The following is a 20,557-nucleotide window of genomic DNA, read 5'->3' on the forward strand; positions in this document are numbered from 1 at the left end:
AACTGAATGCTTAATTCTGGGCATTGTAATTATTAGGCATAATTCTGAATGCTTAATTCATTTCCTTGAGGTCAATAACAGATCCCCAAATTCTCATTTTACAGTCTTCAAACATGCACTACAATCAAGTTAGAAATAATTTGAAAACCACTTTTCTTTCCGATCTGGGTCTGATAGTTTTCCTTCATTTCTTTCATGGTCTTAGGGATTTTTTTCTTGCATTCCCAAGGGCAAAGGTCACAGACACCGCAAAACCTTTCAGAGACTTTAAGTTGAAACTAGGAGACTCAGGTTTGAAGATAAACTACAACGGGAGAGAGGTCCAGGGAAATAGAAAAGGCCCTCATATAGCACTAGTCTTAGGAGATGCTAAAGGACAGACTTTCTAGATGCTGGTGCTAGAGATGTCACTATTGACAAGCAAACCAGGAATTAATCTGTAACAGGACCACACAAGAATGAGTGCTTATTGAATCTTGCATGAATGAGGTATTATGCTTAATGCTTTACATGTCGTTTTTCATTTAATCCTCATAGAAATCCTATAATGTAGGAGTTTTACAAATGCAGAGACCAAGGCTCATGAGAATGTCTTAGGTTGAGTTCCCCTGGAAACAGCTTCTGTGGTCTGTGTACAGAAGATTTGTGGAGGAGTGCTGAGCGGCACCTGTAAAGGAGTGAGGAAAATACGCTGGGCAGAGGGAAATGTTGAAATGGGAAGATGTGACTGAGGCTGCAGGGAATCCCCCATGGAGCTCTGCTACCAGGATGGCCTTTCAGAGCTGTGTCATGTCAAGGTGAGGGAGCCAGTCCTCTGAAACCTCCCATGGACCAGTCATTGGATGCCACTGACCCCGAGGAGAGGCAGCTCCATTTGGCTGAGGGCAATTCCTAGATCTGTCATTAGCACACATTCTCAGAAGCTAGTGCCTTATTTGTGAAGAAGAGAGCTAGGTGATACACCACACCACTCACCATGGTCTTACCCTAGGATCAACTTGTTTCCTGCAGTAAAATCCCCTCCTCTGGGAACAACTCCTCTAAAATTCTGATTGATCTCGTTTCCTTATGAAATTTAACCAGGGAAGCTTAGTGAGTCCAGCTCAGGCCCTTGCCACCGTAGCTGTCCAGATGTTACTACTGATATTCATCTCCTTCCTCTGCTACCCACTGTAGATCCCCCTCAGTCTTGATGAACACCTGCTGCTTTATACATCTTACCTGGCATGGTGACCCAGAATCATCCCCGAGGGGTCTGAGCCCCTGGTCACCATACCTTTCTCAAGCCACAGCTACAGTACTTCTCCATTCTCTATCAAAGCTGGATAGGAGAGCACTAAGAGATGCCCAGTGCGTCACCTGTGTGTCAACCATACTCTTCCTTACCTCAACTGTATAAAAGGTCCTGCCTCCTCCTTATGATAAGGATCATTAATCTTGCCAATTCAGTGACACTCTTCCTTGCCTACTGGTCTCTTGGCACAAAGGACTCAAAGAAACTGGGTGGCAGCTGTAGCTTAAAGTTCAATAGGACTTCATGTCTCTGGTAGAAGCGTTCCCCTTCTGAGATCTGGGACCTATTGATATCCAGAGCCTAGAGATGTAGAATTGGGAAGCACTAATTTCCCAGGAGGGTCACTGGGAATGATGGTAAGATGGGCCTCTACTACTTCCACTCCTTGCTTCCTGTGTTACCAAACTCAAGTTCGGCTGTTCACTGCTCAAGAAATAATAATTGAGGGGCAAGTGTCAGTAGAAAGGAAAGGTGCTTTTTTCAGAAAAGCCAGCAATCTGGGGAGAAGGTGGACTCTTGTCTGGAGACCAACTCCAAAGATTCTGCTCAGTCATGACAATTTTTAAAGGGAAAGAGGGGAAACAATCTCAGTTAATCATTAAGGTAGGAGGTCAGACTCTTTGTCATTTTTCCATTGTGTGCAGACCCGCTGACTTCTCCTGACCTTCTTTCGGATGCTGTCTTGCCCTCACGGTCTGCCTGCAAATTTGCTAAGGGGGAAGCTGGGCGTAGAGAGTCAGTCTTCTTTAACTACTTAATTCTTCATTCTTATTCCTTCTAATCTAGGAAAGGAATCAACAGGTCAGGCAAGGCATTGTATACATTCAGTAAAGCACAAATCAGGAGTTAGATTAAACGTTGCCTAGTGATCTCATCTTTATGATTAAGGTCTGAGGAAAACAGAGATGAACAAACAAAAAAGGGGCAAAACAGCTGCTTACACCTGGACCTGTGTATCTGACTGACTCAGAACACACCACACCACCTGGTGGTTGTTATTTGAAGGTGTACACTGCATCCTGGAGGGTGCTCACCAGTCTCACAGAGCATCATCTTCTAGGCGGTGCCTCAGTAGCTCTTTCTAAAGGTCATTCCATTGCTCTGTCAGGCCTGCACTTGCTGTCAGGTGGGTCCCCTGTTCTGATGCGATATTAGGCGGTATCCCACGTCAGCAGAATAAACGCTGTGTAAATCCTGGGTAGTGGTGCTTGGCAAAGTCCTGTGGGCAGAAAAAGGCAAACCCATCCTCTGAAATAGGGCACTCTCTGCGGGAGCGTAGAAGGGAATTAAACCCGCTCAGTGAGGGCAGTGGAAGTTGTGATAAGAAGACATGTCGTAGGAATGAAGGCAAGGCTGAGCCCCAGCAGCCCCAGTAATAAGTTTTGAGGGTGCATCTGGGGTCGATGTAGCTAGCAGGAGCAGAAGCTCCCTGGAGACTGCATCACTCAGGTCACTGGACAGCAGACAGCAAGACCCCTGCAGCAAGTGAAGGTGAGGGCTCTGCAGAGAACATGCGGTCTGGGGAGTTTGAGTTTCCCTGCCAGGGAAAGAAGGATCCAGCCATTCCCCTCCAGTCAGAGACAAGGTTATTTTTTGTTAGTATTGTTATTATTTTTGTTAACATGCCTCGATTGTTCCCTTCTGTGGGTTTTCTTTGGGGGGGGGCGGTTGCAGAAATATGGGTTACACAAGGTTCTATTATTGTTCAGGTTCAGCCCTGTTGGTGCTGGTGGTGGGGGAATGGGTGATGTTGGTGTGGCTTTGGGTCTGGTGTGTGGATTCAGAGACACCTGGCCCATCTTTCTTGTACTTCAGTTTCCAGAGTTTGTAAAATCATATGAGAAATCAATCAGATGTTTATTTGGTGATGTTGAAAGATCTGATTTGAACACAAATATTTTCAGAAGGAACATGGGAAATATCAGAAATTGTCAGCTCAGTGAATATCTTCTGGTGATAATGCTTTCTAGCAGTAAATTTCCACTGGTTCTCTCTCATATTGTCAGTTGAAGCACTTCCATGCTTTGCTGGTTTCTAACTAATGAGTTGACTTTGCTCTTTTAAAACAGTAATATATAATAGAGAGTATGTACTGAGTCAGTAAACCTTTAATCAGAATTGTCTTAATGACAAACAGCACAGTATCACATGAAATAAGGTTAAAGTTTATTAAATTGAATTATATTTCTGGCTTTGAATTTTTCCACAGGAAAACAAGAATGATAAAAGGGATTATGTCATATTTGTTGTGCCTGAGGAAGTACAGAGATATTTGTTCCACACTTCCTTCTCTTTAGAATTTGAAAGTAAGAGCCCCCAAATAATTTTTTTAATGGCATTTAAATGTGCAATTTTCAATACTAGAAATGGTAGGGTCCAAGTGCAACTCTTTTAAAAACTCTTGTCAGTAAATTAATTCCTCACCACTTTTATGATCTCTCTGACAATTATTGGACCTTTTATACAATTGTAATATTGTAAGATTTTTATTACAAGCACCCTGGTATCTTGTCTAAGAGTTTTATTTAGAACATGAATATTTTTCTATTTTCTCAAATATTGATATTTGTTAAGCAAAGTAGCCTGCCTTCCCCGGTCTGTCTTCATTCCATGGGGACATGTAGGATTTTAAAAGCTTGTTGGATCTGATGGTAGAACTGCTGTCACAAGCCACCTAGAGATTTCTTACTTTGCATGTTGCTTCGCTTAGGCATCGGTATCAAAGCTCTGTGTTGTCATCTCCCCCCTGCTGGCACTCCACTCAGTCTCTTTCAGATAGATGTTCTTCTGATGGTCTATACATGTCTGAAGCAGCTCAAGGACACATTTCCTTGACATATGGGAAGGTTGGCCAAGTCATAGTAGCCCATAGCTTATACTGAACAGAGGTCTCATGACTGCTTCCTTGTCTCTGGTCCTCCCCTAGCTCCCCGAATTGCGTCTAGTCTCAAAATGACCTACTGACCAGTCTCTTGTCTAGTCTCTCTCCCATCCTTTATTCCCTGTCCATGCTACAAGAACTAGCTTTCCCAAGCACAATTCTAATCAGAAATCTTTAATGTCTCTGAAAAATGTATTTTAATATTTCCGTATTTTCAAATGTATTTTGATATTGTTTGAATGATACTTTCCTGGGAGAAGACTGATTGGAAGAGCAGAAATCAGCCGAGGGTGTTGCCTAAGCACTCCTTAGCCTAGAGCGTTCTTGGTCTTTCTGTTCTTCTAATGAGGTGGAATCCCAGAAATTCAAGGCCATGTTCAACAGTCTATAAGCTTTCAGAAGATAATGTAAGCCCACCTTTGATAAGCTAGGTAGAGAAGATCCACATAGGAGGCCCCATAAGAAACTAAATCCAAGTGCTGTCCTACAGCAACATGTGAAAAAGTTGAACCTCTCTGAAGGGTGGAACTAGTTGTAGAATCTCTGGTGAATGTGTCTCAAATTAATTACACTAATAAAAGAAATGGTTTAGGGACTAGAGGTCAACTTCCCTGGGCTAAGATCAGAGAAATCTCTGGTAGTGATGCAGGAGAAACCTGCAGGCTTAGTATAGGGTAATCTGGTGGCAAAGAACTGCCTGTCTTTGGAGGCAGAATAGAACTGCCTCACCCAGAGGAGCAGGGACAGGAGGACAGAATGGCTGGAGTCATTTCAGAGCTTAAGTATAGCTTAAGTATAGCTTTGAGCTTGGGTCTCAGAGTAAAGCCTGAAAGAAGTTAGGGTGAGTCCTGGCAGGGACTGAGATCTCTAGACCCTATTTAGAAATAGGGTCTTTGCAGATGTAATAAGATGAGGTCATACTAGATGAGGGTGGGCCCTGAATCCAATGACTGGTATTTTTATAGAAGGCCTTGTGAACACACAGAGACATAGACACACAGAGGAGAAGGCCATGGGACAACAGAGGCAGAGATTGAAATGATGCATCAATAGGCCAAGAAATGCCAGAGATTGTCAGAAACTGCCAGAAGTTAGGAGGCGGCAAGGAGGCTCTAGCTTCCGCTTCCCTAGAGCTTTCAGAGAGAGCGAGGCTCTGCTGACATCTTGATTTTGGACTTGTGGCCTCTTGAATTTTGAATGAATAAATCTCTTTTTTCAAAAATGTTTTGAAAAAAATTGTAAAAAACACAGAAGATCTACCCTCTTAATAAATTTTTTCTTTTGTTTCTCAAATTTTTAAGTGTATAATGTTGTATTCAGGTCTGTAGAACTTTTTCATCTTGCATGACTGAGACTGTACATATTGAATAGCAACTTCCCATTTTCCCCTCCTTCGAGTCCCCAAAAGCTATCATTCTACTTTTTCTATGAATTTAAATACTTTAAATACCTCATATTTGTGGAAACAAGGCAGTATTTGTCCTTCTGTTACTGGCTTTTATTATACTTAACATAACGTCCTCAAAATTCATGTTTTAGCAGAGAACAGGATTTCCTTCTTTTTCTTTTGGTTTTTGTTTTTTGTTTTTTTTTATTTAATTAATTAATTAATTAATTAATTTAACATCTTTATTGGGGTATAATTGCTTTACAATGGTGTGTTAGTTTCTGCTTTATAACAAAGTGAATCAGTTATACATACACATATGTTACCATATGTCTTCCCTCTTGCGTCTCCCTCCCTCCCACCCTCCCTATCCCACCCCTCCAGGCTGTCACAAAGCACCGAGCTAATATCCCTGTGCCATGCGGCTGCTTCCCACTAGCTATCTACCTTACTACGTTTGTTAGTGTGTATATCTCTATGACTCTCTCTCGCCCTGTCACAGCTCAACCTTCCCCCTCCCCATAACCTCTAGTCCGTTCTCTGGTAGGTCTGCATCTTTATTCCTGCCTTACCCCTAGGTTCTTCATGACATTTTTTTTTCTTAAATTCCATATATATGTGTAGGCATACGGTATTTATCTTTTTCTTTCTGACTTACTTCACTCTGTATGACAGACTCTAGGTATATCCACCTCATTACAAACAGCTCAATTTCATTTCTTTTTACGGCTGAGTAATATTCCATTGTATATATGTGCCACATCTTCTTTATCCATTCATCCGTTGATGGACACTCAGGTTGTTTCCATCTCCGGGCTATTGTAAATAGAGCTGCAATGAACATTTTGGTACATGACTCTTTTTGAATTTTGGTTTTCTTAGGGTATATGCCCAGTGGTGGGATTGCTGGGTCATATGGTAGTTCTATTTGTAGTTTTTTAAGGAACCTCCATACTGTTCTCCATAGTGGCTGAACCAATTCACATTCCCCCCAGCAGTGCAAGAGTGTGCCCTTTTCTCCACACCCTCTCCAGCATTTACTGTTTCTAGATTTTTTGATGATGGCCATTCTGACAGATGTGAGATGATATCTCATTGTAGTTTTGATTTGCATTTCTCTAATGATTAATGAGGTTGAGCATTCTTTCATGTGTTTGTTGGCAGTCTGTATATCTTCTTTGGAGAAATGTCTATTTAGGTCTTCTGCCCATTTTTGGATTGGGTTGTTTGTTTTTTTGTTATTGAGCTGCATGAGCTGCTTGTAAATTTTGGAGATTAATCCTTTGTCAATTGCTTCATTTGCAAATATTTTCTCCCATTCTGAGGGTTGTCTTTTGGTCTTGTTTATGGTTTCCTTTGCTGTGCAAAAGCTTTGAAGTTTCATTAGGTCCCATTTGTTTATTTTTGTTTTTATTTCCATTACTCTAGGAGGTGGGTCAGAAAGGATCTTGCTGTGATTTATGTCATAGAGTGTTCTGCCTATGTTTTCCTCTAAGAGTTTGATAGTTTCTGGCCTTACATTTAGGTCTTTAATCCACCTTGAGCTTATTGTTGTGCATGGTGTTAGGGAGTGATCTAATCTCATAGTTTTACATGTACCTGTCCAGTTTTCCCAGCACCACTTATTGAAGAGGCTGTCCTTTCTCCACTGTACATTCCTGCCACCTTTATCAAAGATAAGGTGTCCATATGTGCGTGGGTTTATCTCTGGGCTTACTATCCTGTTCCATTGATCTGTCTTTCTGTTTTTGTGCCAGTACCATACTGTCTTGATGACTGTAGCTTTGTAGTATAGTCTGAAGTCAGGGAGCCTGATTCCTCCAGCTCCTTTTTTTGTTCTCAAGATTGCTTTGGCTATTTGGGGTCTTTTGTGTTTCCATACAAATTGTGAAATTTTTTGTTCTAGTTCTGTGAAAAATGCCAGTGGTAGTTTGATAGGGATTGCACTGAATCTGTAGATTGCTTTGGCTAGTACAGTCATTTTCACAGTGTTGATTCTTCCAATCCAAGAACATGGTATATCTCTCCATCTATTTGTATCATCTTTAATTTCTTTCATCAGTGTCTTATAATTTTCTGCATACGGGTCTTTTGTCATGGTGTATGATACCTTTAATGTGCTGTTGGATTCTGTTTGCTAGTATTTTGTTGAGGATTTTTGCATCTATGTTCATCAGTGATATTGGCCTGTAGTTTTCTTTCTTTGTGACATCCTTGTCTGGTTTTGGTAACAAGGTGATGGTGGCCTCGTAGAAGGAATTTGGGAGTGTTCCTCCCTCTACTATATTTTGGAAGAGTTTGAGAAGGATAGGTGTTAGCTCTTCTCTAAATGTTTGATAGAATTCGCCTGTGAAGCCATCTGGTCCTGGGCTTTTGCTTGTTGGAAGATTTTTAATCACAATTTCAATTTCAGTGCTTGTGATTGGTCTGTTCATATTTTCTATTTCTTCCTGATTCACTCTTGGCAGGTTGTGCATTTCTAAGAATTTGTCCATTTCTTCCAGATTGTCCATTTTATTGGCATAGAGTTGCTTGTAGTAATCTCTCATGATCTTTTGCATTTCTGCAGTGTCAGTTGTTACCTCTCTTTTTTCATTTCTAATTCTATTGATTTGGGTCTTCTCCCTTTTTTTCTTGATGAGTCTGGCTAGTGGTTTATCTATTTTGTTTATCTTCTCAAAGAACCAGCTTTTAGTTTTATTGATCTTTGCTATTGTTTCCTTCATTTCTTTTTCATTTATTTCTGATCTGATTTTTATGATTTCTTTCCTTCTGCTAGCTTTGGGGTTTTTTTGTTCTTCTTTCTCTAATTGCTTTAGGTGCAAGGTTAGGTTGTTTATTCGAGATGTTTCTTGCTTCTTAAGGTGGGCTTGTATTGCCATAAACTTCCCTCTTAGAACTGCTTTTGCTGCATCCCATAGTTTTGGGTCGTTGTGTCTCCATTGTCATTTGTTTCTAGGTATTTTTTTTATTTCCTCTTTGATTTCTTCAGTGATCACTTCATTATTAAGTAGTGTATTGTTTAGCCTCCATGTGTTTGTATTTTTTACAGATCTTTTCCTGTAATTGATATCTAGTCTCATAGCGTTGTGGTTGGAAAAGATACTTGATACAATTTCAATTTTCTTAAATTTACCAAGGCTTGATTTGTGACCCAAGATATGATCCTGGAGAATGTTCCACGAGCACTTGAGAAAAATGTGTATTCTGTTGTTTTTGGATGGAGTGTCTTATAAATATCAATTAAGTCCATCTTGTTTAATGTATCATTTAAAGCTTGTGTTTCCTTATTTATTTTCATTTTGGATGATCTGTCCATGGGTGAAAGTGGGGTGTTAAAGTCCCCTACTGTAATGGTGTTACTGTCAAGTTCCCCTTTTATGGCTGTTAGTATTTGCCTTATGTATTGAGGTGCTCCTATGTTGGGTGCATAAATATTTACAATTGTTATATCTTCTACTTGGATCGATCCCTTGATCATTATGTAGTGTCCTTCTTTGTCTCTTTTAATAGTCCTTATTTTAAAGTCTATTTTGTCTGATATGAGAATTGCTACTCCAGCTTTCTTTTGGTTTCCATTTGCATGGAATATCTTTTTCCATCCCCATACTTTCAGTCTGTATGTGTCTCTAGGTCTGAAGTGGGTCTCTTGTAGACAGCATATATAAGGGTCTTGTTTTTGTATCCATTCAGCCAATCTGTGTCTTTTGGTGGGAGCATTTAGTCCATTTACATTTAAGGTAATTATCGATATGTATGTTCCTATTCCCATTTTCTAAATTGTTTTGGGTTCGTTATAGGTCTTTTCCTTCTCTTGTGTTTCTTGTCTAGAGAGGTCCTTTAGCATTTGTTGTAAAGCTGGTTTGGTGGTGCTGAACTCTCTCAGCTTTTGCTTGTCTGTAAAGGTTTTAATTTCTCCATCAAATCTGAATGAGATCCTTGCTGGGTAGTCTTGGCTACAGGTTTTCTCCTTCATCACTTTCAGTATGTCCTGCCACTCCCTTCTGGCTTGTAGGGTTTCTGCTGAGAGATCAGCTGTTAACCTTATGGGGATTCCCTTATGTGTTATTTGTTGTTTTTCCCTTGCTGCTTTTAATATGCTTTCTTTGTATTTAATTTTTGACAGTTTGATTAATACATGTCTTGGCGTATTTCTCCGTGTATTTATCCTGTATGGGACTCTCTGTGCTTCCTGGACTTAACTATTTCCTTTCCCATATTAGGGAAGTTTTCAACTATAATCTCTTCAAATATTTTCTCAGTCCCTTTCTTTTTCTCTTCTTCTTCTGGAACCCCTATAATTCGAATGCTGGTGCATTTCATGTTGTCCCAGAAGTCTCTAAGACTGTCCTCAGTTCTTTTCATTCTTTTTTCTTTACTCTGCTCTGCAGTAGTTATTTCCACTATTTTATCTTCCAGGTCACTTATCCGTTCTTCTGCCTCAGTTATTCTGCTATTGATCCCATCTAGAGTACTTTTTATTTCATTTATTGTGTTGTTCATCGTTGCTTGTTTCATCTTTAGTTTTTCTAGGTCCTTGTTAACTGTTTCTTGCATTTTGTCCATTCTGTTTCCAAGATTTCGGATCATCCTTACTATCATTATTCTGAATCCTTTTTCAGGTAGACTGCCTATTTCCTCTTCATTTGTTAGGTCTGGTGCATTTTTATCTTGCTCCTTTATCTGCTGTGTGTTTTTCTGTCTTCACATTTTGCTTATCTTACTGTGTTTGGGGTCTCCTTTTTGCAGACTGCAGGTTCGTAGTTCCCGCTGTTTTGATGTCTGTCTCCAGTGGCTAAGGTTGGTTCAGTGGGTTGTGTAGGCTTCCTGGTGGAGGGGACTAGTGCCTGTGTTGTGGTGGATGAGGCTGGATCTTGTCTCTCTAGTGGGCAGGTTCACGTCTGGTGGTGTGTTTTGGGGTGTCTGTGGCCTTATTATGATTTTAGGCAGCCTCTCTGCTAATGGGTGGGGTTGTGTTCCTGTTTTGCTAGTTGTTTGGCATAGGTTGTCCAGCACTGTGGCTTGCTGGTCGTTGAGTGAAGCTGGGTGCTGGTGTTAAGATGGAGGTCTCTGGGAGATTTTTGCCGTTTGATATTATGTGGAGCTGGGAGGTCTCTTGTTGACCAGTGTCCTGAAGTTGGCTCTCCTACCTCAGAGGCAGAGCCCTGACTCCTGGCTGGAGCACTAAGAGCCTTTCATCCACACGGCTCAGAATAAAAGGGAGAAAAAGTAGAGAATTAGTAGAAGTATGAGGAAAGAAGGAAAGGAGGGAAGGAAGGAAGGAAGAAAGAAAGAAAGAAGCAAAGAAGGAAAGAAAGGAGGCAGGGAGGAAGGAAGGAAGGAGGGAAAGAAGGAAAAAATACAGAAAGAAAGAAGATACAGTAAAAATAAAATAAAGTATAATAAAGTTATTGAATTAAAAAATTCTTATAAAAAAAAGGGACGGATAGCCTTCTTTTTCTTATGGCTGGATATTATTCTATTTTAAGTATACACCAAATTTTTTTTATCTATTCTATTCATCCATAGATGGGCATTTAAGTTATTTCTACTTCTTGGCTATTGTTAATAATGATGCAGTGAATATAAAAGTGCAAATACATCTTCAAGATCTATATTTCAATATTTTTGGATATATACCCAGATGTGGGATTGCTGGATCATATGTTAGTTGTATTTTTAACTTTTTGAGAAACCTCCATACAGTTTTCCGTAGTGGCTGCACTTTTTACATTCCCACTGACAGTGTACAAGGGCTCCAATTTTTCCACATCTTTAGCCCTTTAACACTTTTATGTTAAAAGTGTTAACTTTTAACATAAAAAAAAAAAAGTGTAACACTTTTATGTCTTGTCATTTTGGTAGCAGATTTTAATAGCTTTAAGGTAATATACCTCGTTGAGATTTTGATTTGCATTCCCCTAATGAATAGTGTTGATGAGCATTTTTTTCATTGGCCATTTTATGTCTTTGGAGAAATGTCTATTCAGATCTTCTGCCCATTTTTTAAATTGGATTCTTTGTGGTTTTTGCTGAGTTGTAGGAATTCTTTATATATTTTGGATATTAACCCCTTATCAGATATATGGTTTGCAAATATTTTCTCCCAGTCTGTAAGTTGCTTATCTCTGTTATATTAAGCCCTCCAGTTTGTGGCAATTTGTAACAGCAGCCCTAGGAAACTGATACAGTATGGAAAATAATTTCAATTATGTAAAATGGCTCTATGTTCTATAGAAAAAAAATGCATAAAGGAAATAGATCAAATTGTTATTAGTGCTTCTCCCTCGGTGTGGAAATAAAGGTGATTTTTGTTTTCTCCTCTGTAATCTTTTTTTTTTTTTTTTTTTTGTGGTACGCGGGCCTCTCACTGCTGTGGCCTCTCCCATCGCGGAGCACAGGCTCCGGACGCGCAGGCTCAGCGGCCATGGCTCACGAGCCCAGTCGCTCCGCGGAATGTGGGATCTTCTCGGACCGGGGCACGAATCCCCACCCCCTGCATTGGCAGGCGGACTCTCAACCACTGCGCCACCAGGGAGCCCCTGGGAGGCCCCCTCTGTAATCTTTTGTATCTTCCAAGTTATTTTGAATAAGAATGGATTGCTTTCTTTTAGAAAATAAGCAATATCTGTTTTAAAATTAAAACTTCATAAAAATATTCAAAGATATTTTGAAGTCTGTCATGTAGTAAAAAATATTTATTGAATATCTACAATATTCTTGGCAGAGTTCTGAATACTGGATGAGGCAGAGTTCCTACCTTCAGACTGTTTACATTCACATAGGAGGAAATAGACAAAATGCAGTTAAGGAAATAAATCAATAAAGTAATTTTCTGGACGTGTTAGAACTAAGTAAGTAGAAGATAAAAAAAGAGAATGTAATAGAGAGGGCCTGGAGTGGTAAAGGAAATAAGACATTGATTATTTTATTGAGATCTCAGTAGTGTGAGGGTAGCAGCAATGAGAGGTTCTGGAAGCAGAAGGAATAGCAAGCGCAAAGGCCCTGAGATGGGAAGGAGCTGGTGTGTCTGAGGGACAGAAAGAGGCCAGTGTGGCTGGAGTGGAGTGATTGACAGGGAGAGGGGAAGGAGATGGGTAGGGCAGATCTTATGGGAATATAGGCTGTAGCAGAGGTCTCCATGGTCAAGGTGTGGGCCCACATTCCTGGTGAGGGGTCTGGGCTATAGTGTGGTGGCAGTGGGAAGTCCATTAGAGGGTTTTGATTAAGGGAGTGTAATGTATTGATGTTTGCATAGAAATCTCACTCTGGCTATCGTGTGGAGGATGTCCTTCATGTGTGCCTCTGTGTGAGGGTGTTCCAAAAATAAAGGTCAGTCTAGGCAGTTTAAACAGAAAAGGAATGAATTCAAGAACACTAGGGAGCTCACAGAAACTCTGGGAGGGCCAGAGAACTGGATTTGGAGGCTACAAATGAGACCATTCTCCAGTGACATACTGGCCACTCCAGTGGGGACCCTACTGGACCTAAGTGGACACAGGCCCCACAGCCTGTATTTGGATCCTGGACCCAGGACTTAGGAAAAGATGTCTGTTTCCTAAGCTAAATGTAGATTCTGATCTGAAGCAAATGATTGATACAGTTTAGGATTTCTTCTCTAGCTAAGAAACTCAGCAGTAAATTTACTGTTATTTTTTCCTTTTTCTTCTTTGAAAAGGATTATGTTAATGAAAATTTTCCAGTTGCTTCCTTGTTTTCATAAACCATTGTAGATTCTTGCATTTATATCAACTTTATTTTTGAAATATTTGACATTTTTCAGACTGCCTGCTTTTTAAAATTTTTTTGCGGTACGTGGGCCTCTCACTGTTGTGGCCTCTCTCGTTGCGGAGCACAGGCTCCGGACGCGCAGGCTCAGCCGCTCGGCGACATGTGGGATCTTCCTGGACCACAGCACAAACCCGTGTCCCCTGCATCGGCAGGCTGACTCTCAACCACTGCGCCACCAGGGAAGCCCAGACTGCCTGCTTTTTACCTGAGTAATGTTTAGGGGGAAAGAAAAATATTTTTTATTCTGGATTTATTCTCTTTAATAGAAATACTCATACAAAACATTAACTTTGATTTTAAGAAGCCTCTAAAAGTAATCTGACATAACCTTATTAATGGTCAGATTACCCAATCCAGCATTCCAAGGTGGGTAAAGTGCTCAATTTCTAAAAATGCATAGCTGAGATCAACTAATACAATTGCACATCCCAGAAACAAGAGTAAGAAGGTGAAGGGTTTGTACATCCTATATAGAAGCCTCCTGATCAGTTTCTCTCTCTCTCACACACACACACACGCACGCATGCACACATGCACGTGTGCATACATACATACAAACATACGTACATATGTATCACCTAGAACTCCCGTAGGATTTAGAGGCTAGTTCCAATTCTCACTCAACAACCTGCATCTCTAGAATGGCCTTGAGAAGTTCATTTCTGTTTTGTTAACTTTTTTTTCCTTAAATAAATATATTATCTTTATTTGATGAGTGACTTTAGTACATTACCCAGCTGAAATCTTTTGCCAGAAATACCATAGGATAGAGCAGCTCTCTCTTTTGATGGAGAGGCCTGATTTTACTTAGTGTCAATGGTGTCTTTTTTTAAATTAATTTAATTTAATTTATTTTTTTATATAGGTTGTTTTGTGAACTTTTGCTGTCAACCACAATGGCTTGTTGAAAGGTAAGATAGATCATGAATTTTAAAGTGCTTGTTAGCTATAATTTCTTTTCCTGTTAAGCCATGGGTTCTCTGTAGGCCTATTTCTAGTGTCTACCCACAAGGTAGGAGTCATGTCCAAGCCAGATCAACTGTAGTGCTTTTCCCATCTGCGTATAGTCACCTTTCCTGTGGGTCCTGGAACCAGTGGTTGGAGACAGCTTAATGTGCACTGAAGCTCTTCCGTCATTTCAAGGTGCCCATGTTACGTTCGTTCCATGGGCTCTGTTGATCATGAAACTGGTTTTTCTTCTCTGGGGTGATAACAGGTAGCTGATACTCCCTTTCCCCCATTTTTCCACACTGATGGGCTGGTGAGATATCACTTATTTGCAAGGCTCCATTAGAAGCAGTCTAGGAGGACAGACTCATGAATCGCAACAGAGAGGGCACCCAGGGACACCTGCTGGGAAACTGAAAAGAACAAAGTTGGAAGCCACAGTGATTTTTTGCTCTTCACTCTGAAGTTATCCAGATTAGCTGGGTGAGTGAATATTTAATGTTACCACATCACATACATAATTTGCTCTGTCTGCTTTTAATCTTAATACCAGTTTTATAATCTTAATAACATTTTAATTAAAAATAAATGAACTGAATACTCCAACAGAACATTTTAAATGCAGTCTATCAGGTGGGAAACCCAAGCTCAGCTGGAGAGACAACCAAAATGAAAATACTCTGAAAGTATATATAGCTGAGGTATCTCTCCCCTTCTGCTCAGAGATATAGTATTTCAATGACCAAGACATCCTAAAAATATTATAGGCAGGTCCCAACTCACAAACAGAGGGAGATCCAGACCTCCTTCAGTTTTGGAGAATGTTCCTTGAATGTACAGACTGGGATATTCCCGTCTTCTTTTGATCGTTACTCTCCCAGGGCTTACTGGCTTAGAGCACTTTCTTTCTGTCTTAACCAAGACCTTTGAGGTAGCTGACTCAGACTCAGACCTTCCCCTGATATCTAGTAAGTGCCCAAATCATATGCCTTTATTTGACCAAATTCATTAATATATAAATGAGTGTATATAAATGAATAATACCCTGTTTTTCCTAGAGAAGTTTGCTTAAAAAACAAATGTTGTTGGTTCCAAACACACATCTAAAGAAATTTCAAACAGTCTTGTAAAACAACGTACACAATCAAAGGAGTGTGGGTAGAGATGTTTTGGATTCAAGACCTAGTGTCTTAGATTTTCTGGGGGGCAGTTCTGGTTTCAAATAGGTCATGTCATTGTCCACAGAATGTTTTAATATTTGTTTGAAATACATGACCAGTCAGCCACAATGTATATGCCTCAGTCTGTAAAGACTGCATTTTAAAATTACACTATTATAAAGTTTTAATTGTATTACAAAGTTTTGGATTGTAGCTTTGGAGAAAACAATACTTTTATTTTTGGAACCTCATTGACGGTGGGGTTGGGATTTTATTAATAGTCTACCTCTTTGTTATATCTGGGGGTTCTGATTCTATTGGAATTGTTAAGCACTGAGAAAAAATGACCACCGAATTAAGATTGGAAACAAAGCCGAATTTATTGCTTGCCTGGCAAAGGAAAGTTCCATCAGTCAGCTACAAGTTCAATGAGTCTCTCCAAGTGGAAATTAAAAGGAGGAATCGGGCTTCCCTGGTGGCGCAGTGGTTGAGAGTCCGCCTGCCGATGCAGGGGACACGGGTTTGCACCCCGGTCCGGGAGGATCCCACATGCCGTGGAGCGGCTGGGCCCATGAGCCATGGCCGCTGAGCCTGCGCGTCCGGAGCCTGTGCTCCTAAACGGGAGAGGCCACAATAGTGAGAGGCCTGCGTACCGCAAAAAAAAAAAAAAAAGGAGGAATCACATGAAATATATCAGGCAGGATTCTGAGTTCAGGGCTCTCATTGCATCCCATGGCAGAGTCACCACTTCTTTATAAATGGTCACTTTCAGGTTTCACAGGGCTGATGGTGGGAGACCAGATTTCCAGTCGGTTCACGATGAGTTGTGTAAGATTCCAGTGCTCTACAGGGTCATTCATCAGACATGCTCATGTGCTCATGTTTGAAGTTTAGCATGGTTGCTTTTTCTTTTTCTTCTTAAAGAAATAGATGATGTTGAAACAAGAAGTCATTATGATAGAGGACATTAAAAAACTGGAGCTTTCAGGCTTTGAATTCAACACTAACAGGGTGGTGTGCTCATTCATGCACTCAGTTATTTATTCATTCTGTTTTCGTAAGTATTTGTCAAGTCCCTACTACATGCCTCTCATTGCTGGAAGACAGGGGTGACAAACATGTCACATGAGACCAATTTCCTGTCCTAAAACCTCTGAGAAATCTAGTATCTTCTACAGGGTTTGCATTTACTGGTTACTCAGAACTGAAAACTGTAGCTTACTGTCAACCTTAGCATGACTTTAACTACTCACCACTGTGCATTAACCTGACTATTTTTCCAGGAAATTCTTATCCAGGAAGATGTCTGTCTCATGGACTTTCTGAAATCCATTTATTTCAGTGGTAGACTACTCAAGTAGCCTTCATCAAGGTAAACAGCCTCCTTCTCAGAACAATAGGTTATTCAACTGGGTTTATCAAAGGACTGTTTACTCTTCAAGACTTCCTTTATAACCTTGTTCTCACTGCATCTGCCAGTTCTAAACTATTATACCACAAACCCTGCTCAATTTCCTTTCACACTGAAGGACCCATCTTAAACCAGACTCTTATCTTTCCTCTGTACTCTCTCTGTCAAGATGCTTCTAAGACTCCATCAAGGTAATGACCTCCTTTATTGAAATAAGCTATAAACTTGACTTTGCTTAATCTATAAAACTTTTGGTGGGCTTTTTGGTTAGTTGGCTATCTATAGAGATTATATCCTTAAGGTGATTCTGGCTTTAGTTTTTGATCTCATCAAACTTTTATGTGTCACCATCTATTCCCTTCTCTTGTCTGCTCTACGTTGACCAAGACATAAAATTTTTTCCCTTCCTTGTTTTCCAAAATCCCTATCCCCAACTGCAACCAAAACAAAATCCATTCATGCAAAGCATTTAAAAATTTGGTGACATAAAGGGTACATATATATCAGCAATGACAACTTAAAATTGAATATTAGACATTATTGTTCTTGAGAGTCCTTCAACCTCCCCACCCTCTAGACAAATGCTACTCAAAGTGGTGGACTCTTATCAATTCACCATGAGGTAAATCCTGAAATTGAGAGTAAGCATTTACAACAATTAATCAGTGATGATCAAAACTAACTACCCCCGCCACAAGAACAGCTCACTCCAACAACAAAAAACTAAAAAGAAAACCCACAAACCCTGTCCTTCACCACAGATAGTTTGAGAGCCATTCTCCAGAATCTCTAGTTTTCAGTTTAGTGGACTCCCCCCCGCCTTCATCCTTAAGCAACCCAGGGAAACTCAATTCTCCTTACTGTGTTATGCGGGGCAATTTATTTCCTGTTCCTCTGCTTTGGGTATACTTTTTTTTTTTTTTTTTTTTTTTGCGGTACACGGCCCTCTCACTGTTGTGGCCTCTTGCGTTGCGGACACAGGCTCCGGACGTGCAGGCTCAGCGGCCATGGCTCACGGGCCCAGCCGCTTTGCGGGATGTGGGATCTTCCCGGACCAGGGCACGAACCCGTGTCCCCTGCATCGGCAGGCGGACTCAACCACTGCGCCACCAGGGAAGCCCTGCTTTGGGTATACTTTTGAATAGGTGGAGATACACCTAAGGCATTCTGCTAAACAATGGGATGTGTGCTCTACTTTCCACCATGAAACAGCACAAAAGAATTGGAAGAGGTCTTGCAATTTTAGTCTTTTCTACAAAAGTCTCTGAGAAAGAGAATAGAACTATGGCATTTTTCCTATTGGGTAGAAGTTGATACAGTCAGCTTTGGCTTTAAATAATATTTTTTGTCCCATTACATCACAGTAAACTAGATATTGTCCTGGACCTTAAAGTACTCGTCAGTTTGTGAAGAAGTAGCCAGGTAGGTGTATCATGACAGCACTGCAAGTTAAGTAGAGAGAGAGCTCCCAAGTGTCAGAGGAATGCTGAGGGTGGAGGACCAAGTGTGCCTGGGGATTCAGGGGATCCACTGGTTTATATCACTGATGAGGGGAGTGAATGACACGTGGTGGATGGAATTTAGCGTGTAGCTATGTCATGGATCTAACATAGGATTCACGCTATGTCCCTTCTCTAGATGGCTGAGGTTTACCCCCCAGCAGGGTCAACATGCAGTAGGGATAATACTGAGACTGGAGGGATGGCAGGAGGTTTGTGGTGACGGAAACTAAATGGCATTTAATTGAATTTCTAACAGATGGTGAGTAATGAAATCATTTATTATCTTTTCACAATGAGTTAATTCATAGGTAAACCTCAAATGATCAAACTGTTTTATCCAGCCTCCTGCTAAAAGATTTAATATTTTCATCTGATTCAACTCTGTTATTTCCTGGCTCAATTTAATGATTAACATGGCATAAAAGTAAAAATTCCTTGATTATAAAATCCTATTTGCTGCACATTACAAATAGAATCTATTTTAAAGCCATTACTAAATAGTCTGCAATAATAAACTAACATTGAACAACCTTCTTATAAAACCTTAATGATAAGTTTATCAGAGAATTTAAATTCAAAACATTATCACAGAAATAAACTCAGCTACTAATTTTTTCTCATTGAGACAACTTTTTGATGTCGAATAATACGTCAAATAACTTGCTTTGCCAATAACAGTCTATGGCATTTCCTCCTAAATTTCATGAGCAAAGCAGCAAATCGAACAATCAGGATGTCTAACCATGGTGGCCCTGAAATGGCTTAGCCAGGAGCTCAGTTAAAACTACGAACAGCTTCCCAATGTCCAACTGCAGGGCTGACCCTTACTTTGTGTTTCTGACCTTGTGTAGTGCTCATTTATGACAGTGAGTGTGAAACATTTGACCATGAATCAGCATCTTCAAACTGTTCCCGTGGAACTGTCCTTTCCCATGGAAGAACCATATGGGGGTGCTATCCAAAGGCACAAATATTCACAAGCTCACATTAAAGTGTTTATTTCTAAAATTATCCATTTCACTGTACATAAAGAACCCATAGAGTTAAAAAACTTTAATATTTTGATGTACATTCTTTCTGATCTATGTCTGTGTTTATCACACACTGTATATGTAAATATCAAGGAAAAAATGCAAATATTTGGTATACTTTTCTGAATGTGCTTCTTTTTAATTTTATTAACTTATTTTAGTTGACTTTAAATGCTGTATATTGCTGGCGGGATCAGATTAGAAGACAGAGTTTGATCCTCTAGTCAAAGTTTCCTACTAATTTTCTTCCCCAGAAGTAAATTGCACAAAAGATGCAGACCATATATCACATAGAGGAGACAAAAAACCTATCATGGTGAACTTGTCATTTAATCAATATGCTTGCTTCAGCATCACACTTTTATGCCCTTATACATTATTTCATTTGGGGTTGTTTTAGTGAGAACCTTCTTGGTTTCAAGAAATAGTCTTGCTTGAGGCTCCTCAATGAAAAAGTGTTTTATTGTTACGACACATGTGGGCTGGAGCTGGACCTAGAAGGCTGTGGCCGTCTAAGCAGCTCTAGGAGAGTTGCTTCTCTCTGTGCATCTATTTCATTCTTTCTTTTTACTAACAGTGTTCCTTTACCTCCTCATAATTCTCGTCTCTGTTATGTGATGGTCTTCCCTGTCTAGATGAATGCATCGTGGCAACCTTTAATCCATCCTTTCGGCTCCTGTCTCCATAACCGACAGCTTTAGTCTCTTGGTTTCCTGTTTGTCCATGCTCATCACTTTGTGCTGACCCATCAGTACCTTCATCTCTGGCAGGATGAGGTCAGGTTCATCTGGTGTAAAAGTTGACCTTACCTCTCAGGAAGAACTACAGGTGAGACAAACCCTTTAGAAGGGCGTATGGTCAAGGTGTGCAGCAGTCAACACTTCCAGGGCAAATATCTCTGCAGCTGGCATATAAGTTCCCAGAAGTCAAATTCCTGACTCAGAGCATAAACACTTTAAGAGCTTTTGGTATATATTACCAAATCCATCTCTAGAAATGTATTCATTTACGTTCTTACCTGCAGAATTAGTTACTTTTCCCTGCACCTGCATCAACATTGTGTATTTTACTGTCACCATTTCAATTCCAGATTTTTTATTTTTGAATATTTAAGACATAAATTTAGTAGGTGAATAGTTAGGAGACCCGACT

The 20,557-nt window shown here is 40.2% G+C and overlaps 1 long non-coding RNA gene across 2 annotated transcripts in view; it reads left to right on the forward strand.

Moving 5' to 3' along the window:
- The window catches only part of LOC132434600 (uncharacterized), a 96,122-nt gene that overhangs the window by 37,483 nt on the left and 38,082 nt on the right, over window positions 1-20,557 (forward strand). Inside the window, exons 2-4 of one of the 2 annotated variants that reach the window (XR_009521330.1) lie at window positions 14,219-14,264; window positions 16,745-16,833; window positions 18,511-18,633. This is a non-coding gene — a long non-coding RNA (uncharacterized lncRNA). The remainder of the gene's footprint in view (window positions 1-14,218; window positions 14,265-16,744; window positions 16,834-18,510; window positions 18,634-20,557) is intronic. The other variant, XR_009521329.1, reaches the window with a different exon arrangement.

Source organism: Delphinus delphis, chromosome 11 (assembly GCF_949987515.2).
Source record: "Delphinus delphis chromosome 11, mDelDel1.2, whole genome shotgun sequence".
NCBI classification, from domain to species: Eukaryota; Metazoa; Chordata; class Mammalia; order Artiodactyla; family Delphinidae; genus Delphinus; species Delphinus delphis.